This window comes from Lissotriton vulgaris, chromosome 3_1 (genome assembly GCF_964263255.1).
Source record: "Lissotriton vulgaris chromosome 3_1, aLisVul1.2, whole genome shotgun sequence".
In the NCBI taxonomy this organism is placed as follows: domain Eukaryota; kingdom Metazoa; phylum Chordata; class Amphibia; order Caudata; family Salamandridae; genus Lissotriton; species Lissotriton vulgaris.
Window position 1 is genome coordinate 770,623,638 of NC_141689.1, and position 13,456 is coordinate 770,637,093.

General features: G+C 42.3%; 1 protein-coding gene across 1 annotated transcript in view; it reads left to right on the forward strand.

Annotated features, from left to right (window-relative positions):
- Window positions 1–13,456, forward strand: part of SNX24 (sorting nexin 24) — a 751,934-nt gene that overhangs the window by 530,590 nt on the left and 207,888 nt on the right. The gene's annotated exons all lie outside the window — the stretch shown is intronic.

Consider the following 13,456-nt stretch of genomic DNA (forward strand, 5'->3'; position numbering starts at 1 on the left):
ACCCAGATGTAGCCCAAGTATAGCCCAATGACAGAATGTCCCAGAGTGTTCTAAAGAACAACTAGAGCGCTAACAGTCCTACTTATTACAAAGGTATAGCACACCTGAAGCCATCGTGATGGGAATAAAGTGGTAACTCTTAAAACATTTAATTTAAAAAGGAACAAAATGAGGGGGTATATTATGCAATAGAAGGTATTATTAGTGCTGCAGAAAGAAAAATTAGGGCACATTTTGTTTGAGTGACTTTTCAAATCCTCTTCTATTTCATTAAAAAATTCTGACATGCAGTCTCCCAAAATGGCCACCAGAGACAAAAGAGCCCAAATGTAGCCCAAATATCACCCAGATGTAGCCCAAGTATAGCCCAATGACAGAATGTCCCAGAGTGTTCTAAAGAACAACTAGAGCGCTAACAGTCCTACTTATTACAAAGGTATGGCACACCTGAAGCCATCTTGATTGGAATAAAGTGGTAACTCTTAAAACATTTAATTTAAAAATTTGATATTTGATATTTATGTGCATTTGTAAAGCGCGAACGTTCGCTCCCAGGGGAGCATCATGGCGCTGAGCAAGCTGCGGAGGATAACTGAGGGGGTGGAGTGTGATGAAGGAGTGAAACTAAATGGCAGCCAGGACAGATGAGTCTGGTTGTTGGTAGACCCATGTCTTGAGAAGTTTTCTAAAATTGTTCTCATTTTCTATGAATCTAAGATTGGTGGGTAGGTTGTTCCAGGCTTTGGCTGCCAGAACAGTGAAGGATTTCCCACCCTTGGTCTTATATTTGAATCTGGGGATTAAGACCAGATTTGCCCCAGAGGATCTCAGGCAGCGCGGGGGGTTATAGCGCATGAAGCGATTTGCAAAATAGCGGGGCCCTGTATTTTGCATGGTTTTGAAAACTGTGAGGAGCAATTTGAAAAAGATTCTTTTATGCAGCGGCATCCAGTGCAGCGAATTTAGAGCTGCAGACGCTGATGACCTTCTGGGGAGTTGTAAAACTAGTCTGGCTGCAGCATGTTGGATGCTCTGCAGCTTTCTGAGAGTAGATTTTTTCACTCCGGCCATAAGGCCATTGCAGTAGTCAAGTCGGGAAAGTATGAGAGCTACCGCGACTGACTTTCTAGCTGCAATTGGGAGGAAATCAAAGAATTTCTTCAGAGATTTTATTAGTCCAGGAACAAAATGAGGGGGTATATTTTGCCATATGAATTATGATTAGTGCTGCAGAAAGAAAAATTAGGGCACATTTTGAGTGACTTCTCAAACCCTCTTCAATTTCATTAAAAAATTCTGACCTACAGTCTCCCAAGATGGCCACCAGAGACAAAAGAGCCTAAATGTAGCCCAAATATCACCCAGATGTACCCCAAGTATAGCCCAATGACAGAATGTCCCAGAGTGTTCTAAAGAACAACTAGAGCGCTAACAGTCTTACTTATGACAAAAGTATGGCACACCAGAAGCCATCTTGATTGGAATGAAGTGGTAAGTCTGAAAACACTCAATTTAAAAAGGAACAACATGAGGGGGTTAATTTTGCTATAGAAAGTATGATTAGTGCTTCAGAAAGAAAAATTAGGGATCATTTTGAGTGACTTCTCAAATCCTCTTCTATTTCATTAAAAAAATTCTGACATGCAGACTGAAACATGCACTTTGAATACCAGCAGCAGACGTCCCTGGTGAGCAGTAGCTTTACTACAGTGATCTAATGTGCAACTAGAGTGCTAACATTCAGAATTTATGGCAAATGTGTGACACATCTGAATGCCTTCTTGATGGAACCAAAGTAAACAAGCATTGAAAATGCAATAGATCTCGCCCTCGTTTAAGTTAAAGCCATTCTGTTTGTAATGAGGTGGCTTTTTAGCTTTGCTTTTATTAGTGTTTTTTCAACTTTCATGTAAATAACATGCATCTGTATGCATATAAGTATATGTATGCATGCATTTATGTTTGTATTTATATAGATATACAGATGATATATGTTTATATATGTATGTATATATATATATTCACTGAAAAAACCATAGGCTATAGACCATATATAGTTAGGAATTAGCATTTACAAAACCTTGAAAATTCACTGAAAAAACCATAGGTTATAGACCATATATAGTTAGGAATTAGCATTTACAAAACCTTGAAAATTCACTGAAAAAACCATAGGTTATAGACCATATATAGTTAGGAATTCGCATTTACAAAACCTTATTTTACTCACACAAAACCATTGAAATTCCATATATAGTTAGTTGCACTAACTATATATCGCGCACCCGCAATCCACTGCTGATGATGTCACATATTACATCATTCATGACATGGTCAGTGACATCACTGATGACATCACTGATGACATCTCAAATGACATCACTGATGACATCACTGATGACAACATCCAGTGACTGTATGTTTCTGTAAAGTTAAAATATGTCTTACATATTGAAGAATGAGTGGATGTATAAGTGTCTGGATGAAGGATTTAGTAGGTGCATGACTGACTGTATGAGTGAGTGATTAAATGTGTCTCACTGAGTGCATGGGTTAGTGACTAAACTGTCTTAATTTGTGCATCATTATGTCTGTTGTTCTGTAAACTGTTGCATGTGTTGATAAGTAGCTATATGAGTAACTATATGGGTTATTGATTGGTTGCCCAAGTATTTGTATGGGAGACTGAGTGTGTGTGTGGGTGGCTGGGAGGTGTATGACTCTGTGCATAGATGTGTGAGCAGTTGATTCACTAGATGTATGGTTTCAAAAGTGCATGTGGAAACAGCTGTATGGGCGGTTGACTGTGTGCATGAGTGTATTGGTGAGTGAATGGATATCTCAGTGCTACATGTCAAAGTAAGTACATATGTAAAACACAGTACATGTGAGAGTTGACATATATAAATAACTGTGCATAAGAGCCAGTGAATGTGTGAGTGGCTGTATGGATCATTGTGAACTTGTATCAGGGATTGTATAAGAGAGTAAATATGTGTTAGTATATGTTTGAATAAGTAACGTTTGTATAACTGTATAGTTGAGGAAATGGAGGTGTGATTGATTCTTTGCATGACTGACGAGGTGTGTGAGTAACTCCATGGATGAGTGACAGTCTGTGAGTGTCTGTTTACACTGATTGTATCTAAGGTTATATTAGAGTCTGAAGAGGTTCATCGTATTATCACATGAATGATATCATCAGTGATGTGATCAGTAATGTCAAATGAGATGTCATCAGTGATGTCATCAGTGATGTCATTTGAGATGTCATCAGTGATGTCATTTGAGATGTCATCAGTGATGTCATCAGTGATGTCACTGACCATGTCATGAATGATGTAATATGTGACATCATCAGCAGTGGATTGTGGGTGCGCGATATATAGTTAGTGCAACTAACTATATATGGAATTTCAATGGTTTTGTGTGAGTAAAATAAGGTTTTGTAAATGCGAATTCCTAACTATATATGGTCTATAACCTATGTTTTTTTCAGTGAATTTTCAAGGTTTTGTAAATGCTAATTCATAACTATATATGGTCTATAACCTATGGTTTTTTCAGTGAATATATATATATATATACATATAAATCCAAAGCTAGTGCTCGCACACCAGCAACGCCTTTACCTTGTCGCTCATGACGGCGGTCTGCGGCAAGGCAGGCAGCCTCATTAAATCCAGAAAAAAACTGTTTAACGTTACACCAAAACACAGCAGCCGCGGACACAATAAAGGACTTTGCAGCAGTGAAAATTTATTGCATAATGCACACAATGGCTATCCGGCAACACTCAACGTGTTTCGGGACTCTCTCCCTTGCTCACGAGTGCCGCTAGGGAGAGAGTCCCTAGCGGAAACGCGGAATTGCTTGTTCGCAATGCTTTTTTCCTGTAAGCATTTGCTGTTTGCATACTCGGGGGGAAATATCTTGCGAACACGCATTTTGAGAACATGAACAAGCAAAAAATTTCACAAAGTCGCGGAACGCAGAATTTTGGTCAATTTCGCGTTCTCCGCGGAACGCAAAATTACCCAAATTCCGCGAGCAGATCGTAATTTACCGCCCAGGCCTACTTTAGACCCATGAGATTCCACTTGAAACTAAAAATTTGAATCCCATCTTCTTGAAAGGAATGCTGTTTGGAACCTCCGTGTCTGAGGGCATGGGTGTCACCTAAAATTACTGTGGTTCAAGCCATAAGTGAAGAAAACTGTAAAATGAGCAAATGCTCTTGCCAAATTTCCTTTGAGTCATGTTTAAATATAGTGACTAATTCCTGTTTTGTTCCAACATGGTCTCAATGACCGTAATGAATTACAACCTTAGTTTTCCAGACATGCAGCACAGTGGGATAGCACCACTTTTCTTGCAGTTTTGCACTTTCCCAAACATCTATGAATAGAATAGACTGTAAGTTAAAATTTAATTACATTTCGTATTTTCCAAACGGAAGGCTCATTCATATCTTCTGGTGATGATGTTGCTCTGCTGCCTCTTTTGAATGCTGCTAGTACGGAAACTCTCAGACTTTGAATAAGTTAGGCAAGCAAAAGGGGAATCTTGACAGTATTTGGAAGGTACTGTGTATGAGGGTGATTAAGTACTGTGTAAGAGAATGATTAAAATAAGCAATCTACATTGTTAATATTGTTTGTAGTTAATTCACTAATATATATTAAAGTGAAACAGTTATCCAGGCAACTGACTGGGTTGAAGAAAAGGACAAATACGGTATGGAATTATTCCAGTGGCAGTAGTTCGAGGCGCAGGAGTAGTTGTGCAGTCTTAGCTGCATTTCATGTTATGTTTTGGTGAGCTCTGCAGATTATAATTGTATAAGTAGTCGGTTGTAGAGTAACCTTTTCTGCTCTTAGTTTTTTTCCAAGACCTAAACAATCTTTTGTTTTGGAGGAATCACAATCGGTGCTGGTGCTTAATTTGTGCTGGTGATTGGTGGTGTGCACTGACACCGATTTTATGGACTAGGATTATTTGTCCTCATAAAGCCTTGTCCCAGAGCAAGTGAAAGATTGGAAAACAGTGACAAAGGGAGAAAACAGGAATGAAAAATAACCTTCAAAAGAAAGAGAAGAAAGTATAGGGTTGTGGAAGAAAGAGATACAAGATACATTCAGCAATACCAGCTGCATGCTCTTAAGACAAAAGTATTTCTTAGCAAATTAACTCCTGGGAAGTGGTACTTTTATAACCTCACATAATATAATATTTGTGCCTTGCCTACTAATGATTGATAGGACATTGATGTTGTGTATTCATTGTTTCTGTCCAACTATCATACTGGCTACTTCACCTTCTTTACATGGACCTTTTGCATTTTTGAACTCCTGTCAATCTGCAGCATTTACTGCTTCCCCACTTATCTCTTCCTCTAAGGTCATGAAGGATTACTGAAGAGATGGTGAGGGATTTCTGAGGAGTTGGATATGTTTCTAAACTTGTGTTAATCCATGGAAAAAACTGCTCCAAACTCTGGTGTTGGTGTGTATGATCTGTGCATATGGAGAGCATGCCCCTGAAAATAGAATTCAGTGTCTCAGCTCCCATTTGTATTCATGGACATGGGAGGGCTGTATGCTTAGAAGGTCTATCACCACTTATACCTTTTAAAGTCCTTTAGAGCGAACTCTGACTCCGCGATCTCACCAAGCCATAAGGTGCATCTCTTCCAGTCTGAAAGACCACATGAAAAATTATTTGTATGCCATGTCGTGTGATTTACCAGAATAAAGTCTAAGAAGACCTTATTGTTACCATACTTTTGGCAGCTATAGTGCAGCAACTTAAAATCAAAATAAATTACTTTGTCTATTACTGTTATTAGAAAGGGATTAAAAACAGGAGTGAAACAGAAGTCTAAAGAGAGGTTTGTTACCATGTTAGTTCAGTCTCAGAATGCAAACGCCCCGTGCTCATATTCGACTGACAGAGTATTCAGTTAAGGTGTAATGCATACACTGCAGAAGTGATTGAATTCACACTTATATTTGAACATTTTGTAAGGGAAACTGGCATCAAAAGAACTAAGGGGCTGCTGGGAGATACTGCCTTGCACATGGCACTTTATTCAATGGCACTGCTGAAAGAGCTGCCGCTGTCACTGTAATTCCTACCTGGAAATCTGCACTCCGCCAGATGGGTTGGTGGGGAGGCTCACCAGGAAAACTCCACTATGAGATAATGGGCAATTGCCAGAAATGGCATGGCTGCCAGATTTTCGGGGTTGGGGTGGACCATAGGAATAGACACAGTGGGGGCGGTTGTGCATGGCTGTACCCTCAAATCCTTCCTTGATCTGCAAACAGAGTATGATATGCCCCGCAAACAATTCTATTGCTATTTACAATTCAGGCATGCCTTCACCCCTTTTATCTCCCACTTTACGGAAATACCCGAATTCAACACTGTTGAGGCTAAGGTCTTTATGGGGTAATTGGGAGACCACAAGATCACAAAAATATACCGTACGATCATTAACAATACACCTACAACCCTGATTAGACTCAGAGAGGTGTGGCAGCAAGATTTGGGCCCCTTGGAGGAAGATGACTGGGTGGAGGCCCGGGAATCCCCACGTAGTGCCGCTATCGCGGCCCACCTGCGTCTTATTCAGTTTAAATATCTCCATAGAGCTTACTTTACAAAATACAGATTATGGCGGCTGGGCTGATTGCATCTCCACATTTTCTGCCCTTTGGGTCGTTGGAGGGTACCTTCCTACACACTGTGTGGTCCTGCCCTACTTTGTCGAGGTACTAGAGGGGGATACTTACATGTCTGTCTGAAGTACCGGGGTGGGATGTTCCCTCCTCCCCGAAGCTGGCCATGCTCCATGTTACAGAGGACCTGGGTGGCAACAGGTACACGCGTCACCTTCTATTTTTAGGTCTAACATTGGCAAAAAGAGACATTGCCCAAGCCTGGAAGGAGGAATCCCCTCCCTTGCTTGGGGTCTGGAAACGGTGTTTGGACTACTGTATGGGCCTAGAAATCCCTGTCTTTGCAACGAGGGGGTGCCCCAAGAAACACTATAAGATCTGGAAGAAGTGAGCCGACTATAGAGGTCTCTATTTGGAGCCTCCTCCCTCCCGCCTGACATTGTGGGCTATGTGCTATATATTTGTTAGATGTGACACCAAATTTGCATGGACTTTTCTTGTGTACGCGGCAATTCTCTCTGTTTGAAGGAAGCAACGTGGTGCACTTCTTTGTTTTCTTTGGTATTATTTCTCTTTGTAACTAGTTCCTTGTGTGACCTTTGTCGTGATCACACTGAAAATGTTGATGGCCATCTTTGTCACTACATATGTGTATTATGGGTGCCGTTTGAGGCATTCCTTTTGCTTTGGCTGTCAACAATAACATTTTGTTGTGAAAAAAAGGACTAAGGGGCTTTCAAATCTTATGCATTATGTAGCCAAATACTAAGACATATTCTGTTGTTAAACATCGAAAATACCAGCCTGCTACCAACTTAAAGTGGCGTGGTGGATGTCTTATGCTTATGGAAATTCCAATAGCGACGCTCTTCGTCATCTGCCATTCCTCGTGACATGCCAACATTTGTTTATCATGGCGGATCTAGGATCTTCTATTGAGCTGTTCTTTCAAGAGAACAAGGCACAGGATTTCAGTAATGAGAGTGTGGAGTGTTGTATCAAGTAAAACTCTGCTGTAGGACGGCCCTGTGATAAATGTGATGCGCCCCGCTTGATGCTGTTCATTTGTCATCACGCGCACACGCACTCGAAAGGTTAATAAGTACTCACCGGTCAAGTTGTGTTGGCCCTCTTCACAGTAATTGCTTTGTTCTCTGTATTTCCCAAGGACTCCAATGTTAAGATTGTTTTGGGAGGGACAAGTGTCAGTTACTTGGAAATGGTAACGAAGTGGATGGTCATTGAGACTGAGCGAGGGCCCATAATTTATTCTCTGAAATCATGTCGGGCTCTGGAGCCTAAAGAAATGCCTTGAGTGCGTAAAACACAGAGGCTGGTGACCCCCGGCAGGAAAAATCTAGCGCCATTCATATTTTATATGTCTGTAATTGTCTCTGAGAGCGCTTGCTGTTTCGTCTTTTTTTCTGTTTTCCTTTTTTTCTGCTTGCCTTGGCCAGGTCTATTGCACTGAATGCTGTATGTTTCAATCGAAGGATATGGCAATTTATGTCGAGGCACAGTATCACAAATGATGGTCTCAACTTCATCTGTTAGAATGTAGAGCAATCTGCACCAATAAAGATATAGAACTTCAAAAAACTCCGAGACTTTCAATATATGTGCCGGATCTCCCTCCAGTTTCTTAATTTTTTTGCTGCTCACTGATTGCAGAAGTATCTCCACATAAATAGGCATTAGCAAGATTGAAGTAGGCTGGAAGTGAGTGCAATATTGTTACTTTTAGCTGTTGTCCCTAGTCTGTTTCATAAAATCACGAATTTCACTCGTCCGGATGCGAAAAACCAGCATTTTCTTTAACCCCATGTGTGTGCACCCTGTGAAGTCACTGAATAGTGGAATCTAGTCACGTTTTCTTAATATCCGAAGTTCATGTACAAGAGTCCAAATTACACCTATATCTTTTTGGGTGGAAATTATTTACAAGTTATTAGCCATTTCAAACCAGACTGTGTGATAGCTGGAGGAGCACAGACAGTCCAGTTTACCAGTACATTGGACTGAGAAAAGTATCTCGTTTTTGTATGAAGAAATAACATTCTCTTCTCTTGCAAAATTAAAAAAAAATATTTTCACTTTAGTTGGGATTTAATATTCATGTACATATCAATTTCCAAGGTCTTTCACCTTCTCGTTGCATTCTTTTTAGCATCTCCCATGTTAGAGAAAGTTCGTTTTAGGTTGATATTTAGCGGAATGTTTTCACTTCCTGGTAGTAGAGTCTGGTTTGCTCTTCCCACTGTGGACTGAGTTGTCACAGGGATGGATAAAATGCGTTGACTTTATGGATTACAGTTAGGTCAACAAAACTTTGGCAGCATTGATTAACTTGACAGTGAGTACAGCAGTACATTTATCACTTATGGCTGCGCGGTAGAAAATCTAATGCGAGCCAAAGAATTCCCTTCAGAGCTGTAACAGGTTCGGCGTGGTTAACGGTGCATGCTGTGGAAATTTCAGTCTTCAAATTATACCCCTGCCGCCGTAGGGTCATTGACTCCAAGCTACTGCATATCCCCGACCGCGCACGGGCAAAGAATGCCATCGATTTGATTAGAACCATTCAAGTTACATTAGCGTGGGGGTATTTCTGCACTCTTTAAAAAGTTTGTTTCCTGAGGCCGGTTCAATAAGCTTTACCGTACATGGAAGTAAGAACTGAAAAAAGATTTTTAGGCTCATTTAAATAAAAAATAGAAAAACAAGTTGTGGATGTTGGTATTTTGTTCCAAGACAACTGGACGTCACAAAGATACACAAGTAACCAGAGTAAACCTTCATGGTATTTATCACACGAGAAAAAACACTGAAACTCGGAGAAATAATCTAATTCAAAAGGAGTCATTACGAATATTTCTATCTGCATATTGATTGTTTGGTATTTCAATATCAGATTTGTTTATTTTCGCTTTGATCAGAGAAACTATGTTATGTTATGTTATGTTATGTTAAATGGGACTTTTATAGCGCAACGGCTACTCCAAAGGAGTGTCCCGGCGCTTTTGTGCTCCAGACCAAAGAAAGAGCTGGAAAACATAACAGTAAAAAGAGCAGGGGCCTAAAGAGGGGGCAGATTATCCAGTGAACAGCCAGGTTTTTAAGTCTTTTCTGAAGGCAAGCAGGTTAGCGGTGTTTCGCAAGGACACCGGTAAGGAATTCCATAGCTGCGGAGCAAGAAAGCTAAAGGACCGGCCGCCTAGCCGAGCCCTTTTGATGCGTGGCACCCGAGCCAAAGCCAAAGCTTCTGACCTGAGGGATCGTACAGGTCGATAGAAGTCCAGCCTCCTCTGAAGATATTTGGCACCATTGCCATGCAAGGCCTTATGGGCGAGAGTCATGGCCTTGAAAAGTATCCTCTTCCGCACCGGAAGCCAGTGAAGGGATACGAGGAGATTGGAGGCACTGGTGCGGCGGTGCAGGCCAAAAATTGCACGAGCAGCAGCGTTCTGAGTAACCTGCAAACGCTGGAGGAGGTATTCAGGCAGACCCAGATATAGGACATTTGCATAGTCCAATCTGGACCCTATGAGTGCCTGAACAGTGATCCTCCGATGTTCCTCCGAGAGAAGGGGAAAGAACTTGCGCAACATTCTGAGTATCCCAAAGCATGTTCCCGTAAGAGTGGAAACCTGGGATTTGAGCGAGAGCTCGTTGTCAATTTTAACCCCCAGGTTCTTAGCCCACTTAGAGGACTGAGTGGGAGGGAACATGTCAGCAGGCCACCATCCCTGCCAATCTGGTTCTGATGGGCATCCGAAGAATAGTATTTCGGATTTGTCCGAGTTGCATTTGAGGCTGTTGTGTGAAAACCAGCTAAAGACAGCCCCAAGGCACTCGCAGATCCTTTCTCCATCGAACTCTTCGCTCTTACGACAGGTGAATAGAAGCTGGGTGTCGTCAGCATAAGAGACGATCCGGGCCCCGTAGGACTCCGCCAGTGTCGCCAGAGGGGTCATAAGGATGTTAAATAGAGTGGGGCTCAGTACAGAGCCCTGAGGCACTCCGACTCCCAATGGCGGCATCTCGGCGGACCCGGGTGGGACCCAGACCGTCTGCCGGCGGTTGGCCAGAAAGGAACGAAACCAGTTGAGCACCGTCCCCCCTAGACCGATGTTATGAAGTCTAGTGAGGAGATCCTTGTGGGGGACGGTGTCAAACGCCGCCGACAGGTCTAACATGACTAACATCACCCTGCCTCCTGTGTCCAGCACCTCCTTCACGATCTCCGAGACTTCCAGGAGCGCCGTCTCGGTGCTTAAGTTGGCACTTATGTAGAGCTGGGTTGCAGTTTTCTATACAATGTTTTTCTTAAAATAATATTAAAAAATGAAAATTGGAATTTATACTTTGATGAAAAGCGTCATGAAAATCTGGTGTATATTTTATGGTTTAAATCTTTTTATTTAAAACATTTTCAAAACATATTCAGTATTTCGGGGGTATCACCAAAGCCGTGCACCCACGGACAAAGTATGCCGCAGCGCAGTAACACACTAAAGGCAATCGAATAAAACATAACATCTCTCATAGATGAGTGTGAGAGTGAATCCCTTCCACCCCACGCCCCCTCGCCCCTTGTCCACTAAGAAAACAAACTAAAAAGAGCATGGCCTGGTGTCAGTCAAGCAAAATAGTGCATCAAGACCCCTCTGGCAGCTGGTCCGATAGACGCAAAAGGTGGAGATACCTAGGACAGGTGACTTCCCTAAATTCAGTAGAAAGGAGGGACAGGAACGGTTGCCATAGATCGTTGAATGCGGAACCTTTTCCTGCTAAGGTCAGAATTAGCTTCTCCATGCCTAACGCATGCCAAAGGTGGTATAGCTAACCGGTAAAGTTAGGGATCTGTGGGGTACGGCAGTGTGTCAGAATGTTTTGGACTGCTGATCCCCGCGCTATTTCAATAAGGCAGCCTCTGCGGGTTTTTAAGAGATAGGTTAACGGTTTGGTAAGGATTTGAGTCAGTCCCATGTGGTATGCCAAGTGATGGGCTCTGTGATATATCCCCTCCCATTCGTTATAGCTAAGTGTTCTGCCTAGGTCCCGTTCCCAGCGCTCGCGGTTAGCATTGTACATGTGTGTGTTCCTTTGTAACAGCATCTTGTAAAGATCTGAAATGAGTTATTTTTCCGAAGTGCGTGTGACCAGCCACTTTTCGTATGTTGTCAGGGGTCTGCTGGCAGAGGGTCTGACCTCATTGTGTAGGGCCCAATGCCTAATCTGTAGGCATTGTAGTCTTTCGGCTTCAGACAACCCATAATCCAATTAAGCTGCTGGAATGATATGATCCCGTCCACATCAAACAAGTGGCCTAGGGAACGACACCTTGTGGACCTCCACTGTGCGGAGGCTGCTGCGTCTAGGCCTGGATGGAAGTCCGGGTTATCAAATAGGGGAGTCAGCGGTGAGGGAAAGGTGGTTAAATTGTGCTTGACTTTGGTACGGTCTCACATTTCAAGGGTGGCTCGGTGATAGAAGACGCGTATAGATTAGGAGGCCTATGTGTCTTCCGGAGGAAGGGGATCCCCTGCAGGTGCCTACCAGCTACTGCTTGGCCTTGAAACGACCAATGTTTCTCTGACTCCACCCGCCTCCATTCCACTAAATGATGCAGTTGAGCCGCCTGGAAATATAGCTGAAGGTCGGGGATACGGAGACCTCCCTCTTCGGGGGAAGCACCGTCAGAGCTTGCTTCATCCTCGGCTTGCGACCGTTCCAGATGAAATGAGCCAGTTCAGACTGGGTGTGCTGTAGCCACCCCTGTGGGGGTCGAAGAGGCAAAGTCTGGAACAGACACAGTATCTGGGGAATATAGTCATTTTAACTGCCACTATTCTACTAAGCCAGGAGAGCGGGTAGTGCTTCCATTGGCCCAATTCTTTGTGTATTTTCACCCGTAGTTGCGCATAATTGAGAGAGAGAGAGAGAGAGAGAGAAACTTGTTTATTTAGACCTTGGTCTTTTAAACAGTACAGAACACACGCAATTAGGATCAAAAAGTATGGACAGACAAAATTCTACTACATCTACAGCTCAGATTAAACTTGTACCTTAGTAAGCTCCTTTCCATCAATGTTTGTTTGAAAGCCCATCTGTCGGAGATCTTTTGTGCAGATTCCTTTCAAGTTAGGGCAATGGGCAAAAGAATTAAGAAGAAGTTCTCTTTTTAAGTACAAGCGCTTCTTCGGTTTTTTCCCTCCCCTTCCCATTTTTACTTGCTCAAAGTACAGCCATTGATTTCCTTTAGACTCCATACCATTTGTTTTTGACCCCCTATGTGGTTGTTGTATTTTAGTTTTAACCTCATAGGCTTTCTCATTAAATTGCATCCCCGTATTATTTTGTTTCTTACTGCCATTATCATTTATTACTCGATTCATTGCTGGCTTCTCTGTGCTTCCCATTCTTGTATTGCGTACTCTCTCTCTTACTTTTTGGAGGCTTATGTTTTGACTCTTGTTCCATTAGATCTAATGATTCCTCCACCTCGGACCTTTTTCTCACTACTCTACCTTTGCTCTTTCTTTGTATGACTCTACTAACCGGTCTCCCCTGTCTTAATGAAGTATGACTCTTATATACACCCCTCCTTTTTATCAGCATAGGCCATTTTGAGATGTACACTTCATGATTTGTAGCCGGGGGTTCAGTATTCCCAACCTCCATCACAATTAGAGTTACAGCTGGGGGTTCTTTATTCGCAACCTCCCTCTCGATTGGTGTTATATTCTCTGGGTCAGGAACTGGTCTAAGCA